Raw genomic sequence first — 26968 nt, 5'->3', positions numbered from 1 at the left:
TTTTTCTATCTTTTTTTTTTTTTTTTAAGAGAGAGCAAGCACAAGTGTATGTGCCTGTATGTGTGTGGGCAGGGGCAAAGAGAAAGGGAGAGAAAGACTCTTATGTAGACTCCACGCCAGTGCAAAGCCTGTTTTGAGGCTTGATCTCATGGCCTTGAGATCGTGACCTGAGCTGAAATCACAAGTCAGATGCCTAACCAAGTGAGCCACCCAGGCACCCCAAATGTAGGTCATTTCTAAGCAGGGTAAACTGCTGAAACATTCGCTACTGAATCTCAGTTTGGGTTTCTGTATTTTTGGTGTCTTGTTTTTATGTGGTATAGAAAATCTAAAGATACTTGAATCTCTTAGTAAACATGTCATTTACCACATTGAAAAATAATTTTGTGAGGAATTATATGTCTCTAGAAATTGTGAAATTGCATATCCATAAGTGTACTAATCTACAGAATGCTGATATATGACAGAAGGCAATTGTCTATGTCATAGTATTCTCTGTAAAAGAAAGTTTATTAATGCTTTTAAAAATTGTAGGGGCACCTGGGTGGCTCAGTCGTTAAGCGTCTGCCTTCGGCTCAGGTCATGATCCCAAGGTCCTGGGCTTGAGTCCCCTCTCGGGCTCCCTGCTTTGCAGGAAGCCTGCTCCTCCCTCTCCCACTCCCCCTGCTTGTGTTTCCTCTCTGACCCTTTCTCTCTCTGTCAAATAGATAAAATCTTTAAAAAAAATTGTAATAAGTATATGTAGGTAGAACTATTAGAAACCGTAAAAATAATATGAAACAATTTGGGGCACCTGGGTGGCAATGGTTAAGCCTCTGCCTTCAGCTCAGGTCATGATCTCAGGGTCCTACGATTGAGCCCCACATAGGGCTCTCTGCTCAGCGGAGAGCCTGCTTCCCCCTCTCTCTCTGCCTACTTGTGATCTCTCTCTCTCTATCAAATAAATAAATTAAAAAGAAATAATATGAAACCATTTTATATGCAGAGTGTGTAAGGCATGAAGGATGTGTTTTTTTGCAGGGAAAAAAATAATTTTCTAAGGCAGACTGACAGGTTGTTCCAAATGGGAAATAATAAAAAATAAAAGACGAAAACTGAATGGATATTAGAAAAATGGTTATAGATGTGCAGAACAGTAAATATATGTGTGGTCAAGTTGCTAAGATTTAGTGATTTACTTATAAGTTAAAAAAAATTTAACTTTAATATCAAAATGTACCTGATGCAGAACTAGAATGTCACAGTTTTCTTGGATTATTTCTCTGCTTTTATTAAGAAACTGTAAAAAGATTTTCCTTTACCTTTTATGTAATTTGCCTAGGAAACAAAGATTTTGTGTGTGATTAAAATAATTTCCTGTGATTTTTGTGTTCATCAGTTCTCTGATAAATTTCTTTTTAAAAAAGAGTAATTTTATTTATTTATTTATTTTTAATTTTATTTATTTATTTGACAGACAGAAATCACAAGTAGGCAGAGAGGCAGGCAGAGAGAGAGGGGGAGGGAGGCTCCCTGCTGAGCAGAGAGCCTGATGCAGGGCTCCATCCCAGGACCCTGAGATCATGACCTGAGCTGAAGGCAGAGGCTTAACCCACTGAGCCACCCCGGTGCCCCAAGATTCATTTATTTTAGAGAGAGCGCTTGTGCAGTGTGTGGGGTTGGGGGTTGCAGAGGAGAGGGAGAGGGAAAAGGATTGAAGTAGATTCTCTGCTGAGTGAGGAGCCTGACTACTGGGCTCAATTTCATGACCCTGAAATCATGAGTCCAGCAAAAATCTTGAGTTGGGCATTTATCCGACGGAGCCATACAGGTACCCCAAGTCTTTCATTACTTTAAAGAATTGAGTCTTTTCAATATTATAAAAGCTAAGATTTTTTTTCAACCATGTAATTTTCTGTATTTGCCTTTGAAATCTTTTGCCACCTTTTTTAAATGAGTAGGTATTGTTTCACAGTGATCTGTTAAGTCAATTGTTTATTTTTTTTAAAAGATTTTATTTATTTGAGAGATAATGAGCATGAGCAGGGAGAGTGGCAGAGAGAGATGGAGAAGGAGATTCCCTGCTGAGTGCAGAACCCTTCACAGGGCTCAATCCTAGGACATGGAGATCATGACCTGAGCTGAAATCAAACACTTAACAGACTGAGCCACCCAAGTGCCCCTTACTTAGTCAGGCATTTAAACCACTTGACATTTTTGACAACTTCCCCAAATAAAATTCTAAATGGATTTTTTTTTTTTAAGTAGGCTTTACTCCCAGTATGGAGACCAGTGCAGGGCTTGAACTCATGACCTTAAGATCAAGACCTGAGCTGAGATCAAGAGTTGGGTGCTTAACTGACTGAGCCACCCAGGGACCCCTACATGGAATTTTTTGACCTCACACTAACTTTGAGATATTTTAATATTATAATTTTTTCAGAGGGCCTCTGAATAATGTCAAAGGATTTGTCGCTCACCCTGTAAAAGAGACATTTAAACTAATTAGGTTTATTTGCTATGTTAGATCACATGGTACGCATTGTCAAGTAAGAAATGATGACAAACCTTCTTAGGTTATTTGTGTATGGATATATGTTACTAATTTTGGTATTCCCAGAAATGTTTGAAGTTTATAGTTGTTGTCTAGTATGTTAAAGTATTATATGATAAGAATAACTTTTTTGCTTATCAAATGAACTCTCATCAGAATTTTAACCATGGCTGTTAACAAGTCTCTTTCATTCATAGACAAGTTGTTTTACTTTCATTCTTCTCTGAGACCAGTTACAATCAGCTACAGGCAAGAATACTCCATAATGGTGTCAGTTGAGTAATTTTTAAAAAAAAGATTTATTTATTTATTTGAGAGCATGAGCAGGTGGGAGGGCAGAGGGAGAGGAAGGAGCAGACTCCTCACTGGGCAAGGAGCCCAAAACAGGGCTTGATCCTAGGACTCCAGGATCATGACCTGAGTTGATGGCAGATGTTTAACTGACTGATCCACCCAGGCATCCCTCAGTTGAATAATTTTAAGGCAATGCATTGGGCTGAGTAAGAATTTCCAGAACTAATGAAGAAGCTGATGGATTCATAAAACTGCTAACCCAAGATTGAGGAGAATAAGAATTAATTACATGGGACCAAATGAAGTGATGAAGATGGTTATATTTTTTTAATGACTCTTTGTTTGAAACAGTGTTCCTTCTTTAATGTTTTCCAGATTTAAAGAAAGCCCGCCCCCTTTTTCTCTTAAACTGTAGCTTACAACAATCTGATTATACCTTTGTGAACAAAGATGAAACAGTTAACTTTTTCTCCCTATCTGATCCCTCCAGAATTTGGAAACTCTTAGTGCATATTCTTGTTTTCATGATACTGTGGTTATTTGTGTAAGTTGAAGAAGAGTCTCTTCTTGTAACAGGATACAATTGGAAACATTGGTTTTATTATCAGGCCTTCAACTGTAATGTTATATTTGAGAGTGACATGCATAAAATCTGGTTTAAAGGGACTAAGATTGCCCTTATGAAGCTAGTGCTCTTGGAAAAACTGGCCTGCTATCTGTCCTACAGGGTTCCCAGCGTTATAGGTGAGTAAGGAGTGTTACTTCCTGGCAGGCCCAGAAATCTCAGGCTATCTTGGGGATCCCAAGGAAAGAGGAATCCTCTCAGGCTTATAGATATGAGAAGATAAAGTCTGGTAGCTAATTCTTGGATTGGCTACATAATCGCAGAAGCTTTTAAAAGTTTATTTATAAAAATATTTTATTTATTTATTATTTGACAGAAATCATAAGTAGAGAGAGAGAGAGAGAGAAGGAAGCCGGCTCCCTGCTGAGCAGAGAACCTGATACAGGGCCTGATTCCAGGACCCTGAGATCATGACCTGAGTGGAAGGCAGAGGCTTAACCCGCTGAGCCACCCAGGTGCCCCGAGGCTTTTAAAGTTTAATCTGAGATTTCTGTATGAAAAGGTCCAGTAAAAGCAAACTTAAAAAATGGCTGGATGGGCAGTCACTATTCTTGCTGCTCCTATGTAAATAATCGGGACAAATCTAATGAGATCAGAATTCTTTGGTTGTTTTGTTTTGTTTTGTTTTTTTAAGACAAAAACTAAAAACTTTATTTTAACTGAAATGTCACAGAAACAACTTAGACAACTTGACAGACTTATATATCCCAGGCTTTAAGTGAGATCAGAATTCTTTCATTGAAAGGTTCACTATAGAGAGAAACTTTTTTGTTTCAGTGCAGATCTATAGTGCACCCTTGTGGGGTCTGTCTTGCATGTTTTGCCAGTCCTTACCAGATACTCAACTCTGGTTTCCTCCAGAGTTGGTTCTAATTTTTCAAACTAATGTTTATGGTTTTAATTTTTCAGTTAATTTGAAAATTTAATTTTCAGTTTTCAAACTAATGTTTATAGTTTTTCAAACTAATGGCTCTAAGTTTTCAAACTAATGTTTGTGGTTTTTTCTCCCACCCTCCTGCTTGACATCACCGAAAACTAAAACTGCTCTTTTCCTGAAACCCTGCAAGCTAAAGCTGGATGACTTGGTACAAACTTAAAAAAAAAAAAAAAAAAAAAAAAACCAAAAAACCCCAAATCACCACATATCATATATATGGGCAACCCTTCTGCCTCCTGCTTTATGGACGAGAGGTTCACCAGAACACCCAGTGCCATCACCAGGGGCATTCAGATTACAAACCAGGAAAATTCTTCAGATGGCTACTGCCACCCTCATTCCACCATTTAAAGATGCTTCGAGCTCTACTCTGGAATTTCAGCTGGCACTCCTCTGGACTCAGAAACTAGGTTTCTAATCTAACTATTTTTGTTTTTCTTGTATTTTCGTAGAAGCTCCCCTCATTAAATGCCTGTCTCCTAGCATCATCAAGCTGATACCCTTTAATACTAAGTCCCAACAGAAGCTTTCCCTGGTCCTTAATGGACAAAAGGTGACTGAAAAAGAGAATAGACTTAATTGTTCAGAGGAGGGATGAATGCCTCTTTCCTTGGACTAGAATAAGGACAGACAGATTCTTTGGTTGACCAAATTTTAGGCTCCTGAATCATCTTCTGGGCTCCTCCTTCTAGGTCCTTGTAAAAGCAGTTTTAGCAAGAACCCTGCTAAGTCAGTTAAGCAAGAAGCCTTCACAGTAGGATCATACCCTTGGTATCTGATCACACCTTTTGATGTCTGATTGTTTTTCTTACCTTCCAGCATTCTTCAGGTGCTGTCTGGTTACCCAGGCCTGTCTTCAGCAAGAATCTGCTTATATTTGTTTAGCCAGAACCCACCTTATCCCTGTTTTTTCCTTTTAGTGATTTTCCATGCACTGATTTTGGTTGACCACCCTGCTCCTTGGCTATAAATTCCCACCTGCCCATGCAGTATTTGGAGTTGAGCCCACTCTCCCCTTCATTACAAAATGTCACCACAGTGGTTCCTATACCTGAAGAGAAAACCTGTACCACCTTGAATAAAGTTTTCTCATGAGGTTTTAACAGGTGTCATTGAATATTTTTTCCTTTTAACACAGGTGTCACAGAAGTGAGATTTACTAGAGTGGCCCTGGCTTATAGAAACATGGTTTGGGAAGAGAAGGTAGAGGATGGAGAATGTGGAGCCATTGATCCTGGGAGACATGTGTTTACCTCTGGTATAGAGCAGTAGCTGTGCTGCTCTCGGTTACTGAAGATAAAAGTTACAAATGGAATTTAGAGATGGGTCCAGTTTCCAGCACTTTGGTTCACTAGATATATGTAAGGAAATGGAAACTAATAAGGAAAAGGTGAAATGTTAAGTCCTTTGGCTATTGTTATGTGTGATAGTTAAAATAAAAGAGACTTCTGGGTCTGACTTTGATGCTAGACTGAGATCAAACTTCTCTCAGTCAGTTTTGACTACTAGCCCCAAAGTTGCTTCCCTCAAGGGGAAAATTATGCAAAGACAACAAAAAGTTACCTCTAGAACCTCTGGTCACCAAGAAGACCATTGGTGTAAGGGGGAGGGCAAAAGCGAGAAACTACTGAAACCAGGGAATATTGTGTGAAGGAGTTGTTTTCATTTTGTGGATCAGTAGTAGCAGTTTTCTGAAGAACCTTTATTAAAATGGGTTTGGAGAGTAACTTAGGAGAAGTATCTAGTTTTAAATGCTGTAGTGTGGGAGACTATGTTTGGTTTGGTGCAGGATGCATGGCTCACTATAGAGCAATCACAGATAGCTGTCTGTGGTCCAGACCCAAAGCAGGTTATTCCCGAGGGAACAGCCAGCCTCGTGGTCTGGATAAAAGCCACTCTAAGGTCACTTTACCTTGATAATGGGGACTGCCCACCTGGCCCTGTAATGCCAAGTGGAACACCACCCTCAATGGAGCAGATGGTATGCTTCATATATAAGCTCAGTGGGATTATGTTTATGATAATTGGGATATTCATCTGCTGAGTATGTGTGTTACTCTATTGATAGTAAATGCTGTGGTTAAGGGGAGCTCTTTTGCGTGAACACCCCATATAACCTTAAGTGCTGCAAAACCTAGGGACAATAGGGGAAGCCTTACATATTTGCTGTCTCAGCTTCCCCTCCCAGGTTTTATAGCCCTTAATAAAAGTATCAGGTTAATTAGCAAGAGAACAAGGAAAGGCAAAGGAAAGAATCAAGGGACTAGTTTTAGCAAGATGGAAATTTTTATTTTACTCATTTATTTATTTTTAAAGATTTTATTATTTGACAGAGAGAGACTCACAGAGCAGAAGCAATGGGAGAGGGAGAAGCAGGCTTCCCGCTGAGCAGGGAACCTGATGTGGGCTCCATCCCAGGACACTGGGATCATGACCTGATTGGAAGGCAAATGTTTAACCGACTGAGCCACCCAGGCACCCCAATGTGGAAAATACTAAATAATTTTAAGAAATCAGGTGAATAAAGCATATATCATTTGGAGCAAGACAAAGGAAAAAGAAAGGGAAGAACCGCAGGATTCAAGTGAGGAGAATGGAAAGCTTTAGATGGTTATTAAGAAGTGGGATGAATTAGGGATGCCTGGGTGGCCCAGTTGGTTACACATTTTCCTATGGGTCAGGTCATGGTCCTGGGGTCCTGGGATCCAGTCCCGCATTGGGCTTCTTGCTCAGTGGGGAGCCTGTTTCTCCCTCTGGCAGCTGTTTTCCCTGCTTATGTGTGCTCTGTCTCTGATAAATAAATAAAATCTCTAAAAAAAAATTGGATGAATAAGATATATATTGATGGGGTTAAGACAAAGATTTTAGTACAACACTACTTAAGGTTGGGCAGTCCACAGAGACCTTTATCTGTGCCCCTCCCCCATAAAGGGCCTCAAATAAGTATTTATCCCAGTTTGGAGAAATTTAAAAAATCTAAAGGCAGAGATTACAGTGAGTAATGTGACTAGTAATTGCTTGGGGCATTGGGTAGATAAATTAAGTGAGCTAAAAAAAATTTTTCTTTTTTTAAAATTTTATTTATTTATTTGACAGAGATCACAAGTAGGCAGAGAAGCAGGCAGAGAGAGATGGAAGCAGGCTCCCCACTGAGCAGAGAGCCCGATGCGGGACTGACTCGATCCCAGGATGCTGAGATCATGACCTGAGCCAAAGGCAGCGGCTTAACCCACTGAACCACCCAGGCGCCCCAGTGAGCTAATGCCCCAGTGAGCTAAAAATTGATGAAGGGCATGGGTCCCTTGGCTTCATCCCTGGGAAGACTCCAAGCCTTTTGCACAAGAGTGGGTAAAATAATCAGGAGGTGGAGAAGGAAAGTTCCCAGGATTCCTTGATATGGGAGTCTCTTGCAGCTGTGGTATTTGCAGTACCAGAACCCATTGATAAAGCCCTATTGCAGTTGAAGGAACACAAACATAGAAGGGTTGATAGGATTTTGAAAGTTGGAATGTTTAAACAAGGCTGTATGTAAAGAAGTGTCTCCTTTACCTGAATGTTTTATGGGAATGAATTGTGTCTAGCTTGGGAATCAGATTTCCTAGTATTGTAGAACCAAGATGTGTTCATAAGTTTCAGCTGGAGGCTATAGTTAGGAATATAAGGTGAAAGTTTTTGAGAGAATGGGTATATTCGAACAAGTTTTTACCTGATTGTATTTAGGGAGACGGACCTTATATCTGACTGGGGAATATTTCCTTTACCTATTATTGTAAAACCGAAGTCAGGTAAAGCCATCTTTCAACATTAATTGGATACACTAAAGGGGAACCTGTAAGATTGCCCAAGCCCAGACAATGTAGAATAGAAGTCCAGGTGCTTGTATGGACAAAGTTTCTGCGTTAGTCTACGGTAGTAGTGTACCATACAGACTTTGTGGCTTATGGCAAAAGCCTCTGAGTGCCTCCCAGCAATGACTTTCTGGACTTTGGACTAGAGAATTCCCGCTTGAAGGGCAATTACTGCCTTGCTATTGACCAGTAATTGAAACAGCCACTGTGACTAAAAATCATAAAAATAATCTTGCAAACTGAAATACTCATGACGTTTTGCACAATGTCGGATAACACTTCAGTAGGTAGGGCAGTGCCCGGAGAGTTCTGTACCAAAATGGAAATGAGCAGAGGAGATACTCAAGAGCAGGAAGGCTCTTTCCCCCCAGAACGACTAGGGAACTATGCGGAGCTGCTGGATTCTGTTGTTTTGGGCAGAGTCCTAGAAACAGTTCATAACTGACCAGTGAGGAGCTCCTTGGTTTGTGGATGGCAGTTCCAAGGTGAACTTCCTGTTTAGAAGGCCACCACTCTGATTGGAGAAGGTGAAGACAAATTAGCTTGGTGGATTGAATTGCATGCTATTTTCCTAGAAGCACGGATGAATTGAACAGTGGTAAAAGCCCCTGTGTTTGGGTTTTTACTGATTCACAGGCAGTGGCCAGTGGCTTGGCCATATGGCTAGGCAGAAGAACAGTGGAAACCTACCTGGCCTATTAGAGGGATGCCCACAGAGAGCACAGCCCTGTGGAAATCGCTGCGGGAATTTGAAGTGTGCGTTAAAGTAGGGCATCTCAGTGCTCATCAGAAGAACCCGTTTTCAGGTTCGTAAGGCAATTGGAATCAAGCACATACTCCTGTGTGCTTGCTTGAGGTGGCCACCTGAGTGGATAGGAGTGGATAATGGGGCAATGTAAAGATGACTGAATATAGACGTAATCCTCCTTACCTTCTGAGGCACAAAATGCCAGTAAGAATTGTTTTATCGGCAGGCAAAATAGAGATTGTAGATGGCTAGGTGGCAGATTCCTGTTAGGAAAGCCCTACATATTGGTGGCAGATAAGACTGATGCTGTAATTCTGGTAGGTTACAGATGGGTCCTGACAAGAGTCTGGACTGGGCTTTGGCTATATGACAGTAGATGCAAATACTCAAATTACTACAGAAGAACTGGAACAGAAGATAATTATAACAATTTGGGTGGCCAACCACAATTTCTTTAGACCGAGGAATATACAGTTCATAGTGTCTTGTAACGGGCAGAGAGATGTCCTCAGAGTACTAGTTTAATAGAGAATTGAACAGGTAATGAAAACATTGGTTGTGTAAAATGGGAGGTAAAGACCTGAGCGTGTGGCTTACTCATGTTCATGAGAGTGTATGCTCATTCATTGTGAGGTGGGGCTAAAGGAGTGGCCCCACCAGGCAGAGTCCTCTTTTTTCCCAGTGGATCTGGGGAAGAGGGGATGGCAAAGGGTGCTGGGATGACTGTAGTTCTTTTCAAGAGAGGAGTATCCTCATGTCATGACTGTACTTTTCCTTCTTCACATCACCTCAACTTTTTTCCTTTGTGTTTGGTACACCAGTCATATGACCAGGGCTGCAGATACAAAGTGCTGAAAACAGGTGATTCCTTAGCAAGAAACTGTATTTTTAAGCTTGGGTTGGAATCCTAAGGGCCTGATGGGGTGGGTTGTGCCTTTGCCTCATCTGGCAAAATTGAGATTAAGAGTGAATGCCACTCCTGTTGCTTGGTGGTAAGAAGAGCCTAGTGGTTCTACATCTATATAACCTTTCCCCAACTGAATGGAGTGGACTGAGGGGGAGGTGGTTCCTGCTAGTCTGTTACTGCTGTTTGCAATCTAGATCACAGTAGCCAGACCTGATGTCTCTTCCAAAGGGGAAAGAGTTTGCGTGTTAAGTGGAGAGAAGGAGCAATAGTAGCTGAGGGTAGAGGGATGAATAAATGGGTTGTATAGTGAGGGAAATCCAATGTTAGCACCTCAAAAGGGGTCAGAGTAAGAGATGATAATCATCTCTTCGTTATCTCAGATGCCTTGCTGAAACTTTGTTTGCTTATACCACTCTTGCTTTTGTGACCTTACAAGATTAGAAGCCTGTGAACCTGAGTGGCCTTGGCTGGAAAGCAATTTCATATGAGATGATGATGGACGAGTACAATTATTAATGACTGAATGGGATTCTAATGTGTATCTTTTGAGTTGTGTATCTTTTTGCTTTAAGGGGGTCTGTGGCCAGAGACCAAGGTGGGCTGTGAAATAATAGAAAAAGTATATACTGGTCTCTGACCCTGGTTAGTGGCAGAGCTGAAATCCTTGAAACTTCCAAGTGATGAGAGCATTGGAAATATCTTGTGCTCTAATACTTGGTCTTTGACTCCTGACATAGCGCCTGCTACTTAGAGTTACCTTTTGTGCCTGTGATATTTTCACCATACTTCTTTTTTTGTTTATTTTTTAGATTTTTTTTTTTTTAAGATTTTACTTATTTGAGAGAGTGAGACACAGTGAGAGAGGGAACACAAGCAGAGGGAGTAGGAGAGGGAGAAGCAGGCTTCCCCCTGAGCAGGGAGCTGGGTACTGGCCGGATCCCAGGATCATGACCTGAGTGGAAGGCAGATGCTGAACAACTGAGCCACCCAGGTGCCCCAGATTTTTATTTATTTATTAGAGAGAGGGGTGCTTGAGTGGCTCAGTTGGTTGGATGTCTGTCTTTGGCTCAGGTTTTGATCTTGGGGTCCTGGGACTGAGCCCCGTTTCAGGCTTTCTTCGCGGCAGGAGGTCTGCTTCTCACTCTTTGTACTTTCAAATGAGTAAATAAAATCTTTAAAAAAAAAAAATAGAGTGAATGAGCATGAGGAAGGTGGGGTTAGGGGGGAGAGGTGGTGGTGGAAGGACAAAGGGAGAGGGAGAAGATTTCCTGCTGAGCAGGGAGCTCAGTGCCAGGTTTGATCCCAGGACCCTGAGATCACAACCTGAGTTGAAGGCAGATGCCTATGTGACTGAGCCACCCAGGTGCTCCTTACCATACTTATAGAGAAGTGAGATGGGCTGTGGGGCTGAATTGGGGGTAGTCTTCTGGGACTGAGCTCTTAACTTGTAGGGTGTGCTGTAACTCCCATTAATGCCTGAACTGAATTGTGGGACATCCAGTTGGTGGTGGTGAATTGGTTGTGTGTGGGGGAAATCATACATCTGGTGTCAGGAGTGTTGTGTATAGGAATAAAGGTAGGAAGAAACGGAATTTTTGCGAGACAGAAACCTGTTTGGATTCTGTCTTTGTGCTTCTGTGTATCAGAAACTCATATTTTATTTGGTTATTCAAAATTTGACTGGATTATCCATGGGTGCTAAGCTCTGTATCACATTATTCTGATATTACACACACACACACACACACACACACACTGCATGCAGGAATTGGAGGCCCACATGTATCAGTCAACTTCTTGATTTATCAAATGACACCATTAGAATCCCTATCCTCCAGTTATTTGTTTTCATGGTCATTTCATGACAGGACCAAAAATTAGGAAGTGTATAATTATAGAAATAAAGGCATTCTGTAGATTAAATATATTTAGCTTTATGGAAAACTTGTAATCTTGTCCTTCCTATCTTTGTTTCACTGTGGACTGGTAAAAACTTCATCATGGATCAGTGGGAATCACTGCTATATTTGATTAATTAAATTTCATATGTATTTATTTCTAGTTTCTTATCACTTCTCTTCTCATGATGATAACTTTAAGAGTTATTTGCATTTGTTCTTTTAGAATAGTTGTGAACAGATGAGTTCTTTAGCTTACCGAGAGGACATTGATTTACACTGGATAACTCTTAAGAAAGTCCAAATTTGTGGGTGACATGAGCTTCAACCTTTTTAGCTGCTGCCCTTGGTCAGTAACATTGGCAGAATGTTTTCACTGTTAGTTAACAGGTGGAGTCACCCTTTATCCTTTCAAAGGTCCAGAGCTTACTACCAGTGTAATAGCAAGTAAAAATTATATAGCTTTGTCGATACTTTGTATTTCCTTTCTAAAGGGGCATATAGGGGTTCCTGGGTGGCTCAGTTGGTCAAGTGTCTGCCTTTAGCTCAGGTCATGATCCTGGAGTCTTGGGATCAAGCCCTGGGTCAGGCTTCCTGCTCAGTGGGAAGTCTGCTTCTCCCTCTCCTTCTACTCCCCCTGCTTGTGTGCACTCTCTCTTTCAAATAAATAAAATCTCTTAAAAAAAGGGGGGAGGGACAGTTAATTTGTAGTGTCCTTCCTTTCTACACTTATAGTGATACTGGCAAGGATTAAAATATGCTTTGGAAAACATTCTTAGGTTTTAGAAAGTGATGCATGTGTTAGGGAAGTTGATTTGAGGGCCTTAAGTTCACTGCAGATGTATGTATGTTTTTCTGAAAATGAACTCTCAACCTTTCGTTGTATATTGTGAAGAAAACTGTGAGAGGCAGAAACATAACATTGACATAATTTGATACTCTTTAGTTAATAATCGAGCTGGAAAGTGAAAAGAACTTTGACAAGGTGGTGAACTGTAAATGAGTCCTTTTAAAAATAATATTGATGTGATTTCCTTTCTACTAAGGTCCCTCATTTACTTCATTTATTTATTACTATCATTTATTACTGTCAACCTTTATTTTCTACTTCCTCCATCCATTTGTTGTGTTCGTGTTATTTTCACCATACTTACTACAGAGAAGTAAGATTGACTATATGAAACTGAGCATACAGTGTGTTTAGAAAGCCGGTTCTCTCTAATCAAACCTAATAGGACTTCCTTCTCTTGGTCTCTAGGCTTCCATATGGTAGAAATCAGAGTAAACTCTTTTTGCTCTGGATAATACTACCCTGTTCCAAGTTGACTTTTCAGAGTAAAACACTGGAAAGATGCTCTACATCTTCATTCCTCTCACCTCTCACAGTCTCTCTACCAATCAGCACCTGCCATGAGACCATCAGCACCAGTGTCCTTATACCCTTGATTCTTTTTTTTTTTTAAGATTTTCATTTTATTTATTTGACAGAGAGATCACTAGTAGTCAGAGAGGCAGGCAGAGAGGCAGGGGAAGCAGGCTCCCTTCTGAGCAGAGAGCCTGATGATGCAGGGCTCCATCCCAGGACCTTGAGATCACGACCTGAGCCAAAGGCAGAGAGGTTTAACCCACTGAGCCACCCAGGTGCCCCAGTGCCCTTGATTCTTATTTATACCAGTCTCCACAAGAATCTCGGGTTTTCAGATTATCTCTCCCCTCCCAGAAACAATCGGAACTCCTTGGCTCCCTTTTTGTCTTTAGCAGGCATTGTTTTCTGATGTGCTGCATATTCTACTTTGTCTTCTTTTCAGTAGATTTGTAACTACCATGAGGGCATGGATTTTTGTCCATTGCTGTAGACAAACAGTGATCAACAGTAAGTACTCAAAAATTAGTTTTGAATTTACTAGTGAATGTAGTAAATAAAGTGTATGGTTGTGTCTTCTGAGGAGAGAGAGATCAAGACAAGTTCAAAGCGGTCTTTTCTCATTTGCCTCTCTAGTCTTTTATATATTAGATGGTTTCTTTTCAGGGCACCTCATTTTCCATAGTAAACACTGTGAATGAATTAGGGTATTAGCTAATTATTTGTATTTTAAGGTCAAAAAAAATTTTTTTACAAACAAAAATTCTAAATATAGGCACATTAAATTAAGCTAACTCTGGTTCTCATCTTACACTGTCTGGGATATTTTGTCTGAGTACACCCAGAAACTTTTCCATGCTCAAATAATCTTTCATCTATTCTGATCATCTTTGTTCTTATAGGGCTTTGCAGCATCTGTTAGATAGTTACTAAATATTAGTGAATAATCAGTTGCACCCACAGTGTCATCATGGCTTACAGCTGTGGTTTGAGGAGTTTTTAATAGCCTGCACAACTTCATTTCAACTTGTACAGCAGCCATCTGTTTCTAGAGTAGGGGTACTTCAAAAGGTGTTTTGTCTTTCACATACTTTATCTTTCTAGGCGCTAGGAGAAACACCAGTTTTATTCTTCAAAAGACACAGACCTACTGGTAAACTCCCTAAAGTACATTGAGGGGAAAGGGAATAATGCTACCACAGTGTTTCCAGAATCCAATATATATTGTCCTTGGCTTGCATACAACTGTTACAATGAAACTTTTCACTTCCAAAATCATTTCAAACATACACAATGTGCTTTTTTTCTTCATCGCATTCAAGATTTAACACACTTCATTTTTATCCTGGTCTATCTAGGGAAGTGGTATACAGAAGATGCGATCCCGTCCTTGAAGTCTTATGCAGTCTTCAAACATTAGTTCAGAAGATACCTAAGAAGAAAGCCTACAATGAGGGAGCCTTAAGGAATCTGAACTAATACCTTATTTGCTACAGATCATACAGGGCTGGTTGTTAACACAGGTCTACCCTGAATTACCTTGGTATTTTACGTGGAACTCAGCATAAGTTAACAAGTTAAACTTTAGGCACCCTTGAGAGTGCCTGTCTTACCATACTTCACCTAGCACTGATTATTGTTAAAAATTTTGTCTTTGATAATTTGGTAGAAGGAAAGTGTTTTAATTGCTTTTGTTTGAGCAGTCTGTTTGGTTCTCTTAATTAATTTTACCTCTAGGGATTGCCTTGCCCCATTGGCTCTTAATTTTAGGTGTTAGAACCACTGGGAAAGAAGAGCAGTAGTGTGCTCTTCAGATCCGGACGGAGTTTTACCTTCAACCTTTGCCCTTTCTGATAAGATCTTGCCAGGTGTGGAAACAATAGTTAAGGGATTAGAAAAAACAAGCCTGTAACTGTAAATTAAAGAAGCCTAGGGTCATTAACTTTGCTATGGACTCTTTTACCCAAACCCAAATCCCACTTGTCCCCAGTGAAGTATGTATCCAAGGATTATCAAAGAATCAACTAATATGTCTTGCTGCATTTATCTACAAGTGCATTTTAAAAATCTCATTTTGGGGGCGCCTGGGTGGCTCAGTGGGTTAAAGCCTCTGCTTTCAGCTCAGGTCATGATCCCACCGTCCTGGGTTCAAGCCCTGCATCAGGCTAACTGCTCAGGGGGGAGCCTGCTTCCCCTCTTCTCTCTCTGCCTGCCTTTCTGCCTCCTTGTGATCTCTGTCTGTCAAATAAATAAATAAAATCTTTAAAAAAAAAATCTCATTTTGGGGCGCCTGGCTGGCTTGGTCAGGAGAATATGCAGCTCTGGATCTGAGAGTTGTAAGGGTGAGTGCCATGTTGGGTGTAGAGATTACTTAAAAATAAAATCTTAAAAAAAAAATCTTATTTCAAAAATCATATATAAATTATGAGAGGGCATATATTCTCATTTTGAAAAAGCAAAACAGAAATGTATTAAATAGAAATAAAAGCATCAATTTCTTCCTTTACTCTTTTATCCCACCCTCCTGTGGTACAAATAGGAATTAAAAAAAAAATATTTCAGTGAGAGAGAGCACATACAGGCATGCAGCGTTATGGGGGGCAGAGGAAGAGGGAGATAGAAACCCAAGCCGACTCCCCATTGAGTGCAGAGCTGGATGTGGTGCTTGGTCTCATGATGCTGAGATCAGACCCCATCTGAAACCAAGAGTTAGATGCTCAGTTGACATCGCTGCCATCCAAGTGCCCCTGGATTTTTTTTTTTTTTTTTTTTTTTAAGAGAGAAGAGTCTGTGCCAGGGGAATGGCAAGGAGAGGAGAGAATCCCAAGCAGACTCCGTGTGTTCAATGTGGAGCCCATATGGAGCTCAATCAATCCCATGACTCTGAGATGATGACCTGAGCCAAAATCAAGAATCCAGTGCTCAACCAACTGAGCCACCCAGGTGCCCCAGGAATTTACTTTATAGGAATTTCATCTTGATAGTGAATAGAATTTAGTGGCATCTCGGTGCTGGTGAGACTTTAGTTTAGGGTAATTCTGTAAACTACGAGAGGGAGCATGTAAACTCCAAAATGTCTGTTTTGTTCATGCCTGCTTAGTGTGTTGCCTGGCAAATGATGGGTGTCAAGTCTTCATTGATAGGTTTATTGTAGGGCAAGCAAAGGAAAAGAATTGAGAGAATCTTAACAGAACATCCTCTGGCCCACAGGCTTTGGTTTATTCGATTTCTGGATGAGTGCTCACTGCACAATAAACTGTCACCTGGAGAACTTTTACAGAATACCAATGCTTGGGCTCCACACTCCAGTGATTCTGATTTGATTGGTTTGGGGTGAGACCCCAGCATCAGTATGTTCAAGTCTTCCCTGGTGGTGCTGCAACAGTGATGGAGAACCACTGAACCACAGACAGTTGTTGCTTATTGAATGTTAATTGAGATCTGTGTTTTGCTTAATTCTTTGAAAGTCCTTTATGCTTTGAAGGACACTTATTTTTATAGGGAATATTGTCCTTATGTTTCATTATATTAAAAATATTTTGCATTTCTTGATCTACAACATATATAGTCAGCACACAGATATTCAGGACTTACTTGTATATTAAGATAATCATTTCTTCCCGATGCTAGAAAATACATTTCCCTCCTCTTTGGTCCATGACAGTTCATATGGTATATTTTATTTTTTAAAGGTTCTTCAATCCTAATGGAAGATGGGCATTTAGCAGTAGAGAAAAACATATCATATTAACAGTTTAGCAAAAATATATTTGAAAAATATCTGAAATTTTTATCCAGTACTTTTTTAACTTGTTTATTCTGTGATATTCCAGTCATCAAAAGTATTAAGATGTTCAGCTGATGCAAATAAAAAATAAAAGCAATTTAAGTAACTGCATCCTATCTAATTAATTTCATGTTTGGGACAAAAACCAATGGAATAGAATAGTTAATGCAACCTTTACTTTGCTATCAGCCTTTAAAAAAAAAAGTGTGTATATTCTTTACCTTTCTCTTTTCCTTGTCCTTCCCCAACTTTTCCCCAAAGAAGAAATTATGTTATTTGTAACAAAATTAACTGCAGGAATAATTGTCAGAATAACTAGTGGTGATTAGCAGTTTTAAAGTTAAATCATAAATAATGCAGTATCAGTGAAGTGTGGTATAAGTAAGTTTGTAACAATACTTCTTAACTTTGGGTTCCTTGTACGTATTTTTATTTTTTACCAATCTGTTTTCAGGATCACTATTTTATCTTGCTTGTATAATCAGAATCTTGGCAGGTTGCTGCAGGAAAAGCATAACCGACCATGAGCATAAGTATGCTTATTTGTGCCAAGTTAAACTATGTGGATATTAAGGAATGATGGATTACATTAATAATGAGAAACCCAACTGATGGTTGGCTTTGATTAGACCTTCCTTTTCTACCAGTAATGTAGATGATAAGATAACTTATTTTAATATCTACTCCTAAAAATTTTTATAATCTAAAAATATGGTCTGATACAAGGATGTGAATTCAATTGATATGCAGAAAATGCTTACTAATAATGATGGAAAATGCATAGTTTTTTGTATATTTTCATGTATAAGCAGCAGCATTTGTTTTGCTATTGCTGAATTATTTTATTAGTATGCTATGGTTTTGTACTGCTTGCTAAAATTCCAACTCTCTTCACTGGCTTGAAATTTGAAGGCCAGACACTAGGTTCTAAAATGGAGTTTACTGTTTCATCCATCAGTCTAAAGAGTCTAGTATGTTTACATTTTCCACTTTCTGAGGCATATTACTGATTAGGAATATACAAGAACCATCTAGTTACCTTTTTTCCCCCTTTTGTCCAGTTCATAATTAATCTGATTTGGTCAGTTTAGGGAATTATTCTGCAAACAGTCTATGGGAAGAATTCTAGCCCCCCCCCCTTTTTTAAAGGGTTTATTTATTTGATAGAGACACAGTAAGAGAGGGAATACAAGCAGGGGGAATGGGAGAGGGAGAAGCAGGCTTCCCCCTGAGCAAGGAGCCCGATACAGGGCTCCATCTCAGGACCCTGAGGTCATGACCTGAGCTGAAGGCAGACGCTTAAGGACTGAGCCACCCAGGCGCCCCAGATTCTAATCTCTTAGAAAATTAATTGAATTAAAATCTTTTCTAAGGGCACCAGGGTGGCTCAGTGGGTTAAGCCTCTGCCTTCGGCTCAGGTCTGGATCTCAGGGTCCTGGGATTGAGCCCCAAATGGGGCTCTCTGCTCAGCGGGGAGCCTGCTTCCCCCCCCTCTCTGCCTTCCTCTCTGCCTACTTGTGATCTCTTTCTCTGTCCAATAAATAAAATCTTAAAAAACTTTTTTAGTTACATTCTTAGTTGAAGATAGATCTTATATGTGAGTTTATTATTTTTAGATAATATTTTCCCATGGTAAACTATTAAAACAGTACAGGAGCATATAAAGTGCAAAAATAACAGTTCTTTTGTTCCGTCTAAGGAAAACCCACCATTAACTGTTTCTTGGGTATACTTCTTGAAGTTCTACACACACACACACATATATCTTTTTTCTTTTCTTTGAAATGCACATGTGCCTGCACACACATGAAGCTATGTACCATACGTAAATAAATGTGTTATTTTTGGGGTGCTTGGGTAGTAGCTCAGTCAGTTGAACGACTGCTTTCAGCTCGGGTCATGATCCTGGATTCCCAGATCAAGTCCCACCTTGGGCTCCCTGCTCAGTGGGTAGTCTGCTTCTCTTTCCCTCTGTTCTGCCCACTGCTTGTGCTCGCTCTCTCTCTCTCTCAAATAAATAAAATCTTAAATTTGTTATTCTTTTTTACTGACTGCAGAGATATCTATTGTATGGAACTTTCCTAAGTTATTTAAGTGATCCCATTTTAATAAACAGATTTCTTTTTATTTTATGATTTTGCAATTCCAGTAAATTCCTGGTAGATATCTCTTCATAATTATGTGTAGAGGTACAACTGGTATAGGTTGTTTATCGGATCTTGTGGTATAGTTATGTACTTCAATAACTTGACTAAATGTTTGGTGGATTGCCTTGGTTTTGGAATCTTAAAAAATTGGAACTCACAAGCAATATTTAGTTTACTACTTTTAAGTTAATGTAGGGGAGTAGTTCCAATTAATTAAGGTTTTATCTTGGAAAGTGGATTGTGTGTCTGCATATATAATAGATAAATACTCAGAAAAAGTGACAGTGCTTGACAATCATTCTCTTTCAGTCCAGTAATAACTTATTATATACCTACTCATTTGTATGCTAAGCATTTGGTATATATTCTTTAATCTCCTGAGCAGTTGAGGGAGATCAGTATAGTGTTCTTATTTAACGTTAGAAGAGACTGAAGATTAGAGACATTGGATGCTTTGCCCAAGGCCCCAAAACTGGTCATGTGGAAACTATTCTTAAATGTAACTGTACATTGAGCACTACCTCAAAAACTGATGATGTACTATATGTTGGCTAATTGAATTTAAATTAAAAAAATATATATAACTATAGAATTTGTATTTCCTGTTTTGTCATTGTATTCCTTCTAGTGAAGCAGTAGTTTAAGTCCTTAAGAACCCAGTGAAATAAAATGGAAGAAAAGAGAACCTCCCTCTGATTCTTGAAATGAATGCTGCCATCTTCCTACCACCTCCAACATTTTGGAGTATAAAAAATGTTGTATGGTGTATTACAAATAAATAGAGTAAATGAAGGATAGAAGATTTAGTTTGGAATCACACTATGCTTCATGCTATAATAAAATCTCATTTATCCTAAAGATAATTTACCTAGTATCTCTAGTCAAAGCATTTCTTCATAAAGTAGCTGCTCAGACTCTTATTCAGATCTCATTTACTCCTACTTCAGACAGTTCAAGCACTGGGGTTTCCTAGCTTATGGCAGTTGATTAGAAGCAACAAATTAGGGGGTGCCTGGGTGGCTTAGTGGGTTAAAGCCTCTGCCTTCGGCTCAGGTCATGATCCCAGGGTCCTGAGACCGAGCCTCGAATCAGTCTCTCTGCTCAGCGGGGAGCCTGCTCCTCCCGCCCCCCGCCTGCCTCTCCACCTACTTGTAATCTCTGTCAAATAAATAAAATGTTTAAAAAAAAAGCAACAAATTAGAAAAATTTCAGGTAGTGAAATTTTTGCTGACAGTTCTAAGAAGGAATAGCTTTTGGTGTAAAGCTGGTAGTGCTACAAGAAAATCAAACCTAAAAGACAGGATTTTAAGAGTTCTTTTGGGGGACGTCTGGGTGGCTCAGTCAGTTAAGCTGTTGCCTTCGGCTTAGGTCATGGTCCCAGGGTCCTGGGATGGAGGCCCGTTTGGGCTCCTTGCTTGGCAGGGAGCCTGCTTCTCTCTCCACCTCTGCTTCTCTGCCTGCTTGTGCACTTGTTCTCTCTCTCTCTCTGACAAATAAATAAATAAAATCTTTAAAAAAAGAAGAAAAGAGTTGTTTTGGGATCCTTGTCTTTAGTATATTTCAGGAGTACTCAAGGTCATCAACTTGTTTAAAATTACAGTATTACAACTCATTGTAATGATAATCCCGAGTATTATTTTTAAAAGTAAATTATGCTAGATACACTTTAATAAGACAGGGATTTATTTCTTTTTAAAAATTTTTAAAATTTATTTAAATTTATTTATTAGAGAACTGTGTGTGTGTGTGTGTGCGCGCGCGCGCCTGACTGCCTTGCCGGCATTTGGGCAGGGGGAGGGGCAAAGGGAGAGAGAGAGAGAGACTCTCCTGCAGACCCTGCTCTGAGCCTGGAGACTGGTATGGGGTTCTGTCGCACCACGCTGAGATCATGACCTGAATCGAAATCAAGAATTGGCCACTTAGCTGTCTGAGCCACCCAGGGGCCCCTGACCTTTCTTTTGTGAACAGAAATCTCTGTCTTGGGTGCCTGGGTTGCTCAGTCTGTTAACTGGCCAACTCTTGATTTCGGCTCAGGTCATGATCTTGATTGTGGGATCAAGCCTCACGTCAGGCTCCATGCTCAGTGCTGGAGATTATTTCTCTCACCTTCTGTGGCCCCCCACCTTGCATGCATGTGTGCTCTCTCTTCCTCTAAAAGCAAAACAAAAGGGCAAATTATGCTGGATAAATACGTACAGCATCGACATACCTAAACTGTTGGATATGATGTATTCTTAACTTTTTCAACAATACTTTATTGAGAAGGGACCCCCTTCTCAGTATTGTTGAGTCTATTAGTGCTGCAGATTCTCAAAAAAGATTGATGATGACTCAAGAAGTGCACACTTGTGACTGGGCAGAAGAAAACCTCTGCATCTGTGTTGCTGTAGGACTTTTCTGCAATTAGCTTGCAGATTTTGATTCCCTTCCTCTGAGTGTTGTGATTGCCCTGTACATTCTATGAATTATTTACACCCTGATGGTACTAAACGACTACATTAATGGCACCTCTGGCTCCACATGATATCAGGAACTTTAATAATTCATGACTTATTACAGCTACATCCCTGTAAATTAGCATGAGTGGGAGCTGAGTTTACAACATTGAGATAAGGCATTCTCTGAGATTTTTACTTTCTAAGCATTATATCCATAAATATTCAGATATTAGTGATGTTTAGAAATAAAGGAAAGAAAAAAACAAATATTATTGACTATTACAAAGCTAGACTCTTTAGGTTTTGTTTATCAAGCATTAGATTGCTTTAAGGTTATTTTATTTATTTATTTATTTTTTAGATTTTTTTTTCTTTTCTTTTTTCTGACAGACACACACAGAGAGAGGGAATACAAGCAGGGGGAGTGGAAGAGGGAGAAACAGGCTTCCTGCTGAGCAGGGAGCCCGATGTGGGGCTTGAGACCAGAACCCTGGGACTGTGACCGCAGCAGAAGGCAGACGCCTAGCGACTGAGCCACCCAAGTGCCCCTACTTAAAGTTTTTAAGTACATTTTAGGGATGTTCAGGGTGAAAATATTTGAAGGACAGTTCTCTATTTCAGGACTTTTGCTTAAAAACAAAAACCAACCCTGACAAGCCTGTATTAACTTATGCAAACTAAATGGAATTAATGATTTGCACCTGGGAAGAACGGCGAGAGACTAAGTATCCAAATACTTCTTTTTTTTTAAAGATTTTATTTATTTGACAGCAAGCAGGGAAGAGCGAAGACACAAAGAGAGAGAGCGAAAACACAAACAGGAGAGCCACAGAGGCAGAGGGAGAAGCAGGCTTCCCATTGAGCAAGGAGCCTGATGCGGAGCTCCATCCCAGAACTCCGGGATCATGACCTGAGCTGAGGGCAGCCATTGAACCGACTGAGCCATCCAGACACCCCTCCAAATTCTTAATCTTTAAGAGTTTTACATCTTATAATCGAAATCTTCCAATTTTAGTCTACTTGAGCCTTTTTGAAGTACTTTATTTTTTATTATTTATTTTTTAAAGATTTTGTTTGTTAGCGCATGTGAGAGCACAAGAAGGGGATCCCAGCAGCAATGGGAGAGGGAGAAGCAGGCTCCCTGCTGAGCAGGAAGCCTGATGCGGGGCTCAGTCCTAGGACCCCGAGATCACAACCTGAGCTGAAGGCAAATGCTTAATCAGTTGAGCCACCCAGGAGCCCCTTGAAGTACTTAAAAAAAAAAAAAAAGAAATAGGAAGAGCATGGTTATGGAAAGCAAGGATGTGTCTGTGCACTCTCATATGCACATGTTGTGATTAAATTCCAGAGGGAGATTTAGGTATGAAAGAATGCATACATTACTAGGGAAGAAGGGGAATGGTTGAGTTGATGTTCAGTCTATCTTTAGTTTTCCAGTGATGCCACCTAAGTATTGTAAATGCTGCTTTCAGAAAAGACAAAAAGCTTACTATAGTTGATAGTTTGTAACCCTAGTACTTAGCACAGGGCCTGGCACATGGTTCAGTAAGTGTTTAATTGCATGAATACCTGATGATCAGATCAATCCATATAATTTTAGACACCTGTTTTTTTTTTTTTTTAAGATTTTATTTATTTATTTGACAGAGAAACAGCGAGAAAGGTAACACAAGCAGGGAAAGTTGGAGAGGGAGAAACAACTGACTGATCCACCCAGGCGCCCCAACACCTGGAATTTTGATAACTCAAACAGCTATACGGATTTATACTGTAGTAGTCTCCCTTCCCCCATATTCACGGGAGATGCATTCTGAGACTCTCAGCGGATACCTGAAGCTGTAGATAGCACTGAACCCTATATACTGTTTTTTCTTATATATTCCTATGATAAAGTTTAATATATAAATTAGGCACCGTATAAAACATTAACAGCAATAATAACAATTCTAACTATACACTATAATAGTTATATGAAAGTGATCTCTCAAAACACCTTATTGAACTCACCCTTCTTGTGATGACGTGGAATGATAAAATGCCCATGTGATGAGATGAAGTAAAATGAATGATGTAGGCATTGTGAGCTACCGTTAGAGTTATCTGCTCCAGAGCACAGTTGTGAGCAGCTGAAACCATGGAAAGCCAAACTGCGGATAATGGGGAGTGGGGGAACTACTGTGGTTGCTTTCTATGGTAGTACTTCTTTGGGAGTGTATTTTAGTTTATTGTTAGTGTTTTAAAATCCCACCTAATGCAGATTTGTCACAGAAAGGTCCAGAGAGCCTCATTATGGGGTTCTGACCTCTGAGGCATATAGTCTTTTTTTTTTATTTAATCCATCCATAATCAAAACTTTATTGAAAAATAGACAATGGGTGCCTGGGTGGCTTAGTTGTTAAGTGTCTGCCTTCTGCTTAGGTCATGATCCCAGGGTCCTGGGATCGAGCCCCACATTTGACTCCTTGCTCTGTAGGGAGCCTGCTTCTCTCTCTCCTACACCCTCTATTTGTGTCCCCTCTCTCACTGTCAAATAAATAAAATCTTTAAAAAACAAAAAACAAAAAACAAACTGAGACCAAAATAGAACCATTGTGTACCTTACAAAATTAAACATAATTACATTATTTTGGTACATAACTGGAATTACTGAATTGATTAGGCTTTCTGCCATGTAACACAAGTTCAGGAGGTTGTGTGGATCGTTAGTGTTGCTTTCTTCTAAGTGAAGAACACCCTGTGAGTCTGGCCTTTCTTTCTGTTGGCTTGCACAGCAACACTGTTGAACAGCCCCCACAAATAAAGACCATCTGAGCATGGTTGAAAACCGTGGTAATCTTGGTAATCTTGTAGCAGCCTGGGCCTTGTACATCCATAAAATAGGAATGTGGGCTTTGAACTAGCTGTTTCTTTTTATGTTTTTTTTTTTTTTCTTTTCCTTTTCCGAGGACGGGTATAGTAAATCTCTAGCCAAAAGCCTGTTGATCTTTCGTGAGCCCAGACAGTCTGATCTCTAACGTTGACACCCCTTGTGAGCAGCACGAGATTGGGCTTGCAGCATCTGAGGCATATATTCTTAAGACAGCATTATCCTATAGAGAGGCTCCAAAGTATTTCCGGTATCCTTTGAGTTCCATCAAAAAGCCTTTAGAAGTTCTTCAAAGAAAGAGAGAAAATGACTCCTTCCCCCCCAGTAGAGACACTGGACAGTTTTCACTGATACTTAATACAAAGTAGCTTATACCATGTGTCAGTTGGGTTAACTTGTTTTAGATTTCTTTGATAATAGTTTTCTTTAAAAGTGATTATTGCTTTAAAAAAAATGGGGGGGGGGCGTGCCTCGGTGGCTCCGAGGGTTAAGCCTCTGCTTTTGGCTTAGGTCATGGTCTTGGGGTCCTGGGATCGAGCCCTGTATTGGGCTCTTTGCTTAGCGGGAGCCTGCTTTCCCCTCTCTCTCTGCCTATCTCTCTGCCTGCTTGTGATCTCTCTTTCTGTGTGTAAAATAAATAAATAAAATCTTAAGAAAAAAAAAAGTGATTATCTGGTCATTGACATCCATGAGAGAACTGTAGGAAATGAGTATAGTCAAGAGTTACATTGCCAGAGAGATTAGGGTTTGGGAAGGCATTAGAAGCACTGTTACGATTAAAATGAAAGCTCTTAATCTGTAAAAGGGGGAAAAATAAATTTTAGCAAGCATCAGATTCGGAATTAAATCATACTGTGCTAGCCTGCTACATAGGTCATAGTTGCCAGACCGGCCACCTTGGAGCAGAATGTGGACTATCTAACTTAAATTAGAAGAGCTGAATTTCTTCTTTAGTTGACATGCCACTTGCATAAAATCCAGTGTTGTTTAGTAGCAACTGTGAGTTGGATGAAAGTATCTGAATATAAGATTTTTGTGTGGAGTAAATTCCTATTTTTATCTCTAGCATTTCCCAGCACATACCCCTAGTCATGAGTGTCCTTGAGCTGATATCTGGTGCCAGGTATCTTAGAATAAAGGTGTTAGAACTGTTGCGGAAGAGGGATGGTTTCATCTAATTATCTTACGGTGTAAATTAAGCTTCTAAATGAAAGTGGCTAAATTTTACAGATGGACGGACATGAATCTAGCTGAGAACAAATTGTTCTGCTGTGATAGAGACATCATTCAGACCTGCGTGCATCTGTCAACTGCCTGTGATGGCACAGTGAGATAAAGTGATCTGTAATGTTTCTCTGGTGTATCCCTATTGCTAGCCATATTGTCATGTATAATACATCTCTTGGGCAGACAGCTTGTGTGGGCTGGATTCCACTTCAGCCTTGTAAAGATGCCAGGAAGCATCAAGGTGAATTTTTAAAGCCTATTTAAATATTTAGACTTCTGACTAATTTCAGTGAAATCTCTGCTATATCTAACAAACTTACTTGCCAAAAGTGAGATGGATTTTCAAGTGTATGGCTTCCTCACTTATTAGCTGTATGACCTTGGAATGACAAATTACTGCTCTCTGCCGGTTTCTGTCTTAGGCAAGCAGGGATTGTGAAAGTATTTGCCTTGCAAGGTTGTTGGGTGGATTTAGGTAGTTAACGTGTGTGTATAAAGTACATAGAGGAGTGCCTGATGCTTAATGAATGTTAGCCACCACCACTACCACCAGTCATCATCATTAACATAATTTTGGAGATGGATTTTTCTTCCCCGAAGCTGGATTGCTTTTTTTAGGAAGACTGTATCTCTATTAAGGATATGGTCAACTTTAGTTCTGATATAGAAGCTCATTATCTTGACTTGCAAAATCAATCTTCTTTTATCTACTGCTAAAGTATAATGCAGTATATTACAATATTATTTTATAATGTGTAAATACTTTAAAGTACATACAATACTTGAAAAATTATATAACATGTTACTTTAAAAAGTGTATTTTCTTTCAAAAATATGTAAAGTGTAGTTCATTACAATAAAAGTAGAAGATAATCACAAAAAAGATGAAAGAACCTTATAATATTGCTGTGGAATGGTCTATCAGATGTATTGTTAAGTGAAAAGACTAAGGCAAATTAATGCATAAATTAATCTACCATTTTTGTAAAAATTTGCTGGTATGTGCATAAAATATCTGGCAGGCTGCTCAAGAAATGGTATATTTTCATTTGTTGCTGTTGGGGATGGAAATCATAATGGCTGGTGACAGGGTGGGAGACTTAACTGTATTTTCTTTTACACTTTTTGATTATTGAAACATGTGACTGTATTCCCCAGTTAGTTTTTTAAAAAGACCTCATAAAAGTGAAGAAAAAGTAAAATAGCTGTTTTGAAATCTAGATATTTATTCTTTATAAACATCTTTTTGTGTGTGTTACACAAATTTACATTCAATGGGGCTTTTAGATTACGTTTTAGTTTAGTTTAGTTTTTTTTTTTTCCGTTAAGTCTCTTTTCCAACACTGAACT

At 39.6% G+C, this 26968-nt stretch overlaps 1 protein-coding gene across 2 annotated transcripts in view; it reads left to right on the top strand.

Moving 5' to 3' along the window:
- The window catches only part of LRIG2 (leucine rich repeats and immunoglobulin like domains 2), a 67948-nt gene that overhangs the window by 6923 nt on the left and 34057 nt on the right, over nucleotides 1–26968 (top strand). The gene's annotated exons all lie outside the window — the stretch shown is intronic.

Source organism: Mustela nivalis (genome assembly GCF_964662115.1).
Source record: "Mustela nivalis genome assembly, chromosome: 10".
Taxonomy (NCBI): Eukaryota; Metazoa; Chordata; class Mammalia; order Carnivora; family Mustelidae; genus Mustela; species Mustela nivalis.
Note: the sequence above shows the minus strand (reverse complement) of the source record. Positions and strands in the feature narration are given on the sequence as shown.